At 35.3% G+C, this 11,928-nt stretch overlaps 1 non-coding gene across 1 annotated transcript; it reads left to right on the top strand.

Moving 5' to 3' along the window:
- Nucleotides 1–999: 999 nt before the first annotated feature.
- On the top strand, nucleotides 1,000–1,105 carry LOC128295045 (small nucleolar RNA R71). Its single transcript, XR_008285352.1, has one exon. It is a non-coding gene; the product is annotated as a small nucleolar RNA R71 (small nucleolar RNA).
- The last annotated feature ends 10,823 nt before the right edge of the window (nucleotides 1,106–11,928 follow it).

Raw genomic sequence — 11,928 nt, 5'->3', positions numbered from 1 at the left:
ATGGAACTTTTGGTTGAACCAGACAACTCTTATGACTAGGTAAATCTGCATCCAAAAAAGATGTAAAGTATCTGAATTCACTAAGTTAGGATTTACCTTGTTAGTCTTTGCAGATTCTGATTTCTTAGGTGTAGGAATTTCAACAGCTGGTTGATTCTTCTCAACGGGCTTATCTTCGACCTCAATCAATCGGGGTTCCAGAATTTTACCACTTCGCAATGCCACTACCTTGATATGTTCTTTACCCAAATTTCTTGGATTCTAAGTATCGCTCGACAAGGTTCCTTGTAGTCTATTACAAAGCTCTGTAGCTAACTAGCCCATTTGGTTTTCCAAATTTTCAATGTTACTACTTGGCTTTGGATCAAACATCATTCTTTTCCATGTACGCTTTCAACAAGTTCTCCAAACTATTTGATGCCTCAGCTTGAGGTGGTTTTGGAGATTGCTGATTAAACCCTTGAGATTGATTGAGTCGATGCTGCTTAAAGTTGTTGTTAGGTCCATTTCCTTGGTTGCTCCAAGAAAAGTTGGGGTGATTACACCATGAAGGATTATAGAAGTTGGACTGGGGTTCTTGTCCACTCCTATTTTGGTGTTGGTTCCCCACATAGTACACTGACTCGGGATTCAATGGGAAATTCTCGAAAGAATGAACTTCCCCACAGTACACACAATAAACTACTTCAAATGGACTTGGTGGCTGAGCTACAAAATTATTAGCACTATTACCGGTAAACTGCTTTAACATAGAGGAATAGACGATACCTGAGCTGATAACCAAGTGAGAGCATCAACTTCATGAACTTTAGCTATACGTCTTCCTAAAGTTGTTCGATTTGTTGGCCATTGATAGTTGTTGCTCGAGATCCTCTCGATGATCTCGTCAGCCTCATTATAAGACTTAGAAAAAATTGCACCATTCGCAGAAGCATCTACCATCAACCTTGTATGTGCATTGAGAAATTATATAATGTCTCCAACTGGATGCAATGAGGAATCCCATGATGAGGACACTTACGAAGTAACTTCTTGAATCGCTCCCAAGCCTCATGCAAACCTCGTCATCCAATTGTTGGAAAGTTGTAATCTTGTTCCTCAACTTAGCGTTCTTGCTAGGCGGGAAATACTTAACCAAAAATCTCTTTGCTAATTCTTGCCATGTAGATATGGAACTTGGTGGCAATAAATTGAGCCATGCTCATGCTCGATCTCGCAATGAGTACGGAAACAACTTCAACCTCAGTGTGTCTTCAGTCACATCAACTATCTTGAATGAATCACTCACCTCTATAAACAATCGAAGGTGGAGATGTGGATCTTCCATGGGCATACCACTAAATTGCCCCACCGTTTGTAGCATTTGAAACATCACTAGTTTCAATTTGAATTGGGTTGCCTTAATATCTGGCCTTTTAATTCGTGGATTTAACTCATTGAAAAGTAGCACAACATATTTTCTAATGCATCGATCCCTATCATCGGCAATGAGGATGGGATTTCATACATGATCGGCTTCATTACCTTGGTCTTGATTCTGATTTCCAAGGTCCACCTCGACTTGTCTTTGAGCTGTTCATTCACGTCTTCTTTGTCTAAAAGTTTACTCAATTTCAGGGTCCACTGGGAGTAAATCGATATTCCGATCTATGCTCATAAACACCTAAAAAGAAAATCACAAAATTAAAAAGAATAAGTTAGTACTGTTAGAAATAACCAAATTGAAAATAAATAATTTCACAAAGAATGACTATGACAACAGTTGACAATCCCAGGCAATGGCGCCAAAAACTTGTAACGCTTGGGTTTATGCAAGTGTACATAGTCGTTATCAAGTAATAAGAAGTATCAAGTTATCGTCTCCATAGGGATTGTATTCGTGCTAAGTCACTCAATTATAAAAATATTATTAACAACTTGGTAAATAGAAACACAATTTGATTTGGAAGTATTGATTAAAATTATGTAAAATTAATCTAGATGCAATGATCCCTAATGTGATTTATCCTAACACACAACTATATGAATGAAATAGATTTTAGCAGAATTAACACAATAAGCAACAATTATAACATAAATAAGCTAGGACAATTACTTTAATTAAAGTCAAATTATTATCAAAATGATTATCAATATTCGAAAAAACATTCCAGGGCAACTCGATCTTTCATGAGTTTGGAAACCACATTAGGTCCTTTCGGAATCCTTTACTTAGTAAATATGCATTTTACTAATTCTTATTTACCAAGGGTTTCTTAGTATTCGTACGAGGTAACAAGGATGTGTTAGGTTTGAAACAGTTTAATCACACAAATCTAAAAACTATGCAGATAATAGAGCTTGGTTAGGGTTGTTATGCAACCTGCAATTTAATCGGGTTAGAATCTAAATTGAGCATGCACATTTCAATTATGCATCTATTAGCCATCGTCTGGTTAGGATCGCTCAGCTAATTCAGGTGCATTTCAATCACGTATGAATGAAATACAGACTTAATTTTAATTGAAAACATGATCGATTGAGGCACAAACATTATAACCATGAATCTAATAAATATTATTGAATCAAAGAAATCATCCTAGCTTAATTAAAATTAAGATAACATTGTTGTAAACAAGAATAAAGAACACATAGAAAACATCTTTAAATTAAATTAAAGAAAAGAAAGATTAAACCTAATTTAGAGTGGCTGTCACCCAAGACTCTAATTGACGAGGCTCCTTCGTTCTTTTGCTTCACTCCTTTGCTGATGACTCTCCAAGGTGGCTAACCAAGGGTTCTTTAAGAGGCTAATTTGCTAAAAATCCTTATGCAAAGATGATGATAGGCGTGAGGGGAAAAGAAAGCTAAGAGAGTTAAGAGAGAAGAGAATAATGAATGAATGAGGGATGAGAGATAGGTGAGAAATCGGGTCTTATTTATAGGTGAGGCAAGGGAGCTAGTTTGCTAAAAATAAGAGTTTCCATCATTTGAAACTTCATCCAAGAGTGTTCGGCCATGATTTTTGGGAGTGTGGCTGATTTTTTCTTGATTTAAGTGCCACAACATCATCAGGATTAAGACTCGGTCAATTGAAAATCTCTGGGTAAATCTCTGATTTCTTCAACTCTTCAAGGACCTTGTGTAATTGAACCAAAATTTGATTTATGAACATCCACATGTAGTCGAATTTTGGGTTGACTTGGTCCTCCATTTGGATGGTTTTGTAATCAACATAAAGCTCTCTGACCTGTCCAACAATAGTAGATAATTTAGAGGACCATAGAATATAATTTAACCATTTTAATTAATCAATTTACTTAGTTAATTAAAACCCAATTTATTAATGAAATATATTAAAATAAATTATTTAATATAATTTTATATTTTATTATTTAATTTAATCATGCATGACCCACTTTATAGCTTGAAAATATAATATGCTCAATTAATATAAAAGAAGCCATTTTACGTATGAAAACTATATAATAAAGCATAAAATCACATTTTAATAATTTCTATGTCCCAATTTTATATTTTCATATATTTCATTAACTTATTAACCAATTACTTGGTTTTAACAACAAATTTAAGTAAAATGTACTAAATTATATAGGAAAAATCCTATATTTTTTTTCAGCTTACAATAATATGTTAAGATATTGTAATTTCATCGATTCATCAGTTTCCTAGGTAGCCTCCTTAGTACCATGCTGATGCCACAAGACTTTCACTAATGGTGCTCGTTTATGTCGTAGTTCTTTAACTTCCAGAGATAAAATTTTCACTGGTTCTTCAAAATACGTCAAATTTGGCTTTAATTCAATTTCACTATGAGGAATAACATGTGGAGGATCAAATCTACACCGTCTTAGCATTGAAACCTGGAACACATTATGAATTTTCTCTAGTTTAGAAGGTAAAGCTAATTTATAAGCTACAGGACCGACTCTTTCGGTAATCTCGTATGGCCCGATAAATTTCAGACTAAACTTTCCTTTCTTTCCAAATCGTAGCACTTTCTTCCATGGAGAAACTTTTAAAAATATCCGATTGCCAATAGTAAATTTTATATCTTTTCTTTTCAAATCTGCGTACGGCTTCTGACGATTAGATGCAACTTTCAAACAAAATCGAATAATTTGAACTTTTTCTTCAGTTTCTTGAATCAAATCAATGCCTACCATTTTGGATTCGCTCATCCTAGACCAATACAATAGCGTTTTACATTTTCTTCTGTATAAAGCTTCAAACGGTGCCATTTTGATACTGGAGTTGATAACTGTTATTATAAGCTAACTCAGCTAAGGGTAGATATTTTTCCCAATTACCTTCGAACTCGAGAATAAAACATCGCAACATGTCTTCTAAAATCTGAATTACTCGTTCTGATTGTCTATCCGTTTGAGGATGGAACGTTGTAGTGAAATTGAGTTTAACCAAAGCCTCATGTAGTTTACTCTAAAATCTCGATGTAAACCGTAGATCACGATTAGAAATTTTAAAAGTCGAAACTTCATGAAATCTCACAATCTTAGGCACATATAATTCTACTAACCTCCCAAATGAGTAATCTGTTCTGATAGGAATAAAACGGGCTGACTTAGTCAATCTGTCAATAATTATCAAGATCAAATCTTTCTTTTTGGAGTTACAGGCAAACTAGATACGAAATTCATAGTTACTCACTCCCACTTCCACTTAAGAATCATAACAGGCTGTAATAATCCCGACGGCACCTGATGTCTACTTTCACCTACTGACAAATCAAACATTTGGCTACGAACTCACAAATATCCCATTTCAGACTTGACCACCAATACATCAGTTTCAAATCACAATACATTTTCGTGCTACCCGGATGAATGGAATATGTACTACTGTAAGCTTCTGATAGAATATCATGTTTCAAATTTAAACTATTCGAAACACAAATTCTATTGTGGTAATGCAATGTGCCATCATCACCAATACTGTATTCAATAGTCAAATTATCCAAACCAAATTTGGTTTCATTATCAACTTCGGATCGTCATTTTGCAACTCCTGAATTTGTCGTAAAAAAAGGGTTTAGTCTTCAATTCCGCCAATATAGAACCATCAGTATTCAAAGCCAAATGAGCATTCAACGGTCAAAGTGCAAACAATGATGACATTTTATTGAGTGCACCCATAACTACATTAGCCTTTCTGGATGATAATCAATAACTAAATCATAATCTTTTAGTAGTTCTAACCAACATTGCTGTCTCAAATTCAATTACTTCTAGGTCTTAAAATATTTTAAGCTTTTGTGCTCAGTATAAATGTAACATTTCTTGCAGTATAAATAATGCCTCCATATCTTCAAAGCAAAGACAATTGCTCCAGCTCAAGATCATGTGTAGGATAATTCTTTTCATGCGTCTTTAACTCTCGAGAAGCATAAGCTACCACTTTTCCTGACTTCATCAACACACATACTAAACCATTGAGAGACGCATCACTGTAAGCAACATATGTCATTCCAGATTCAGGCTGAGTTAACACTGGAGCTTCTATTAACATGTATTTCAGCTAATCAAAACTTTATTAACATTTATCGGACCAAAAAAATGCAATGTTTTTCTGTAGTAACCTGGTCATAGGTGAAGCAATGATTGAGAAGTTTTTACCAAATCACCGATAGTATCTGGCCAGACCTAAGAAACTTTGGACTTCATAAACATTCTTTGAAATTTTCTAATCAATGATCGCAGATACTTTATTTAGATCAACCCTAATTCTGTAACTCCCTTTACCCATGTCCGACGCCGGAATAGGGTACGAGGCCTTACCAGACTTAAACGTTCACAAACATGCAAAAATCGGGCTACAAAATTTCTTTTAATTCAAAATTTTTCATGCACATGCATAATGTCCCATACATGGGCCTACGAAGCCCTAAACATGCATTGAAAGTAGTTAGGGACAAAACCAAGAACCTTAGAAAGTTTTAGGAAAACTTAGAAAATTTCTTTCCATGAAACAGGGTTACACGCCCGTGTAGACATAGGGACACGCCCGTGTCCTCAGGCCGTGTAACTCTCTGTTTATGACGTTAGCATGCAAATCAAACCACATGGCTAGGCCACACGCTCGTGTCTCTAGGTCATGTCCCTCACACGGTTGAGACACATGACCTTGTCTCAGCCCGTGTAGTCAACACTTAGGCTATTTTCTAAGCCTTCATGTTACCCATAAACCCTTGCAACCTTATACATATTAAAACCACAAATCATGGCATCATTTTAGTGATTAAACAACCTTTATTATGACATTTTCATAACATTATCATGTCCTCTTACAAGTTATGCATCTACTCATACAATACCAAGTCTAGATTCCTTAATCCACATTCAAAAGACTTGTCATTTTGACGATCACTTTTACCATTATACTATGGTTACCAACTTATCCATCAAGCACTCATGTTTAACCATTATCACGTTATTTTTATAACGTGCAATTAATACATGGCTATGACCACCTCGAATGGTCACAAAGCATGCATCTAACGCACATGACATAATACCAACCAAGCATGGCAAACAACCACAATCACATCATAGGCATGAAGATATAGCATAGATAGATAGGTTTACACACCATAATCAAAATAAGACATACCTCTTGGCCATATACAAATGACTCAATGTAAGCCAATACATTTGGCTAATCATAAATATTTATATCATAAAACCTAGTCCCTATACATGCCACTCACTTAAACACGCTTAACATATATCAATATTCCAAGGGTGATGGCTTGATAGTGTGATGCTGCCTTCGACGATCTCCAATCCCGAGCCAACGTGACAACACTAAAGAAAAGGAAAGGAAGGGAGTAAGCTTCATAGCTTAGTAAGACCGTATGAAAATAATAAGTAATATGCCAACATGCTTCTCAAGGTAATACAACCATAATTACACATTTACTTATATTCTGGTCATGCTATTTTCTCAACTCATAGTTACCAATTTATTTATATCTGGAGTTACGGAATTCCAAATTAAGATCCACTAATTTTCCTTGAAACTAGACTCAAACATATTCTGACAGTTTCGACCCCTTTTCACAAAAAAATAATTATCTCATAATACGGGACTCAGATGATAATGCCATCTATTTAATTCTAAGCATATAAATTATAACCCATAACTATTTTTTTTATAATTTTCAATGAATTTCTCAAATCAGATAAGGGGATTTCGAAATCATTCTGACTCTATCTCACAACAATTTAAATATTTCATAGAATGAAACTTCTTTGCTTACAACATTTATTCTATGTGAAACTAGACTTATTAAGCTTTAATTTCATATTTTATTCAACTTCTAGCTAAATTTACACAATTTTTGGTTCATTTTCAAAGTCGGACTACTGCTGCTGGCCAAAACTGTTTTAGTGTAAATTAATAATACTAAGTTTATCACACCTTATTAATTCATTTTCACCACATTGGTAAAAATAAATGTTTATACATCATAAGTATAGACCTATAATCATAAGGTCATTACAAAATCATTCTCATAGGCATAATTGACCTATTTACATCCTCACTAAATGTGCATCATAAACTAAAATCATTTCTCATGAGTTTGGCATACATACCTGTGCTACTAAACATGTTCATATGCTTACTCATATTCATTCCTTATTAATCATACAACATGAATTGAATTCACATCTCATCAATTTCATGTAAGTGCCTGTACCACTCACAACATAGCCATAAGCTCTATCATTCGATATAAACCATACATCTCCCATTGAATCATCTGGAATGCTACAGGATATTCAATAGCCCCAAACATGGAGTAGGATGCCAACGCCATGTCCCAGACATGGTCTTACACTGGCTAGCACATCAAAGTCGATGCCATGTCCCAGACAGGTCTTACATTGACTTATATATATTGATGCCAAAGCCGTGTCCCAGACATGGTCTTACATTGGCTAGTACATCAAAGTCGATGCCATGTCCCAAATAGGTCTTACACTAACTTTTATATATCGAGGTTGATACCGTGTCCTATACAGGTCTTACACTAGCTTGTATATCTCGGGGCCGATGCATGTCCCAGACATGTCCTACATTGGCTCTCATAATGTGGCTGATGCATGTCCCAGACATGTCTTACACTAGCACACATATCACCCAATGCCATGGCATGAATATCCCAATCTGTTCCTAAGGTTCAACCGGGAGTTATTGCTACGTAAGTTCTCATAATTTACATTCACAATGCAACTCAACAATTCAGACCATACTACTTGTACAATACATGGTAACATTATATTTGCATTATTTACGTACAACTTACTCATTTCAATGGAATATCATATTCCATCAAATTTCTAATGTATTCTATCATCACATGAGTGTTTTTAACTCTTGGCATCACTTTCTCATACCTAACTCCATTAACATATAATTCAATACAATTATAGTAAGATAGATTTCAAGTATATTAACAATAACATGGATAATATGCTTATTTAGTCACACGGACTTTCCTCGAATGCAATTTCGGCTAATTACGTCATTTTAGTCCATAACCTTGTACTTTCCGATTTAAGCCCGAATCTCGATTTCTTGATCTAAAATGATAAAATTCACTACATTAAATCATCACATTAACCAATACATTCCATAATTTATACTTTGGAAAAATGACCATTTTGCCCCTAGACTTTCATAAAAAATTAAGATTTTACCCCTAGGCTCGTAAATCGATTTTAATCAAAATTTCTTATTACCCAAACCTAGTCAAATATTTATCATACTTACAGCAGGCCACATTTGTAACACCCCGAACCCGAGACCATCGCCGGTGTCGGACACGAGGGGTTAACAAGCCAAGTTCACATGTTTTGCCCACCAATTTGACATTTCCAGTCAGGCTGGAAAACTGCATCACTGTCGCCTTAAAAATCATATCTCGAGTTTCAAAACTCGGAAACTGGTTTCGTAAATTTTTCCTGAATTTAGACTCATATATCCATCCATGGATTTATTTCTAGAATTTTTGGTCGGGCCAATTGGTCCAGTTTATTAGTTAAAGTCACCCATGTTACAGGGATCGACTGCTCTGACCTTCGCGCGTTATAACTTGAATATCTCTCTGTACAGGGCTTTAACACTGGTGTCGTTTGTTCCAAATGAAACTAGACTCAAAATGGAATCTGTACATATAAGGCATGACTCCTAATTATTTCTGGATAATTTATAGTAAATTTTTAAAGTTGCAACAGGGGACCCAGAAACCGTTCTGGCCCTGTCTCACAATAGCCTTAATATCTCTTAACATGTAACTCCTATGACCATTTCGTTTCTTCCATATGAAAATAGACTCATCAAGGTTCATTTACATAGCTTATTCACTATTTAATACCATTCCTACAAATTTTGGTGATTTTTCACATTCACGTCACTGCAGCTGGCAGCATCTGTTTTTAAGGTAGGTCTTACCTATTTGGTAGTCTCCATGAACCAACTAATCTTGCCATACATAGGTTCATATATGATCATTTTAACCATGCCAATGGCTGATCATGTGACCAACATTCCCATTTCCAATCCATAGCCACATCATGACACCAATATATACATACAAACCACAATTAGTCTAAGTTCATGCTTCCTTTTTCGAGCTATTTTCGCATGGCCGTACATATATACATCACAACATATTTAACCAACAAGGGTAGTCCTATACATGCCATCTCAAGTTCAACCAAAATTTATACCAAAATGGAGGCTTGATAGTGTGGATGACTTGACTTCAACGATCCCAAATCCGATTGCTTGACGAAATCTAGAAAAGCGAGAGCCAAAGCAACGGGTAAGCATTTTATGCTTAGTAAGTCTCAAGGAATATAATCAACTCTAATTACAGCAATACATTCACATAACCAAATGCATCATTTCATTAATACACATTCTTACTTCACACTTCATCATTATATAATTTCACAAAGTATCAATCAATTCAATAACTGAAATTCATTAGTCGATTGAGCGAATGTTGCTCAAACATGTCGACTTTCAATGCACATATAAACGTACCTCATTCTTTGGGCTTTTTGAGTGTACTCATTGAATTTATTACAGCAACCAACACTCACCTCCAGCCCAAGATTCTTCTTGAATATAACGGATATAACCATGTGCACAAATGCCTTGGTCTTAGCCGGATAGAATGTCTCGCACGAATGCCTTTGGGTCTTAGCCGGATGTAGCCACTAGCACAATTGCCTTGGTCTTAACCGGATATAATTTCCAGCATAATTGTCTTGAGTTTAGCCGGATATCATTCAATTTCCATGAACACATACATCAATTATCATTGGACATACATAATTCATTTTCGTTACTAAGGCTCAAACGCAATTATAGTCACAAGCATATTCGCCGGGACTTAGCCGGGTAGAATTCAAATACTCATGCACACATAATCAATAATCAATACACATCCATACTTTATTTCACACAATTCAAGTAGGGTCACTTCTTGAGGACTTACCTCGGATGTTGTCGAGCGGCTTTTTCGGCTATTCGATCACTTTCTCCTTCCCTTGTCCAATTGTGGCCCTCTAAGCTCTTGAGCTAATTCAAACAAATTCAATTTATTAAAACCTCATTGTGCTAGCTTATGGCGAATATGACAAGGAGTTTAAATGGTCATATGGCCACCCTTTAGCTTGAATACACAATGGTCATGCACATTTTATACTACATCAAGCAATTCAATACAATTTATTCGAGCATCAAGGAAATGCTAAGGCCTTCAATAGGCTACCCAAGGCCGAATATTCATGTACATGTTGAGGTCAATTTTGCATAATACCTCACAAAAACAGCATGCAATTTACTAATTAATGCTTTGCACATTGTATTTAAAACTTATAATATAGCATCAAGCACTTATATGTGTGCTAGGCCAAATTGTGCTTGCAATTTCACAAGCATTCTTCCACATCTTCTTCTTTAAACCAATATATTCATCACTTAGTTCATAACCAAAACATCATGTGCAAACATATATATACATATATGAGCATGGCGAATTTCAAGGTGTCCATAGCCATCCAAAACACAAATTTTAACTAACATGCAAGAAGCATGAACCATGCTCATGAATGCATCATGGCGAATATGACAATCATGCCCTTTTCAACTTCAATCATGGTTAAACAAAAAGAAAACTCAAAATCTTACTCAAGAGTAGACAATCCATCATTGCATGCATCATCATCAAGCTTCACACTTAGCATGCAATGGCTTTATCACCATAACAACTTTGGCCAAATGCCATTTCCATGGCATAACAAAGATTTGAGCCATGGCTAACATGCACATCAAATTAGCAACCAAAACATGCATGAAACTCCCAACACAACCTCATACATACCTTACTCTTGTTGCAAGTTTAGCCAAATTTCCTTCTAGATCTCTTCTAAACAAAGAAAATGAAGCAAAAATCCTTCCTTCTTCCTTAGTATTTTCGGCCAAAGAAGAGAAAAATAGGTGAACAAAATTTTTTCTTTGCTTCTCTTTCACTCACGGCAAAAGGGGGGAAGGATGAGCAAATTTTGATTTTTTGTTTCTCTTCCTACATGCTTAATTTTTTATCATTTATCACATCATGCATTAACAAAACATGTCATAACATGTTTTCCTTGCCCATATTCCTTGTCATGGCGGCCACTATACCATCTTTGGGGAAATTTGACATGCAAATCCCTTATTTTTGCATGCATGCTCAACTAGTCATCACACATTTCCCCATCATACTTTCAAAGTTTACTACTAGGTCCTTTCTAGTGAAATTCACATTTATAATTCTAAATTGAAACATCAAAATGTCATACACAATTTAACACATATCATAGGCATCAAAATAAATTTTTAATTATTTTTATG

This window comes from Gossypium arboreum, chromosome 6, assembly GCF_025698485.1.
Source record: "Gossypium arboreum isolate Shixiya-1 chromosome 6, ASM2569848v2, whole genome shotgun sequence".
Taxonomy (NCBI): domain Eukaryota; kingdom Viridiplantae; phylum Streptophyta; class Magnoliopsida; order Malvales; family Malvaceae; genus Gossypium; species Gossypium arboreum.
The sequence above is the reverse complement of the archived record's forward strand: the minus strand, read 5'-3'. Positions and strand labels throughout refer to the sequence as shown.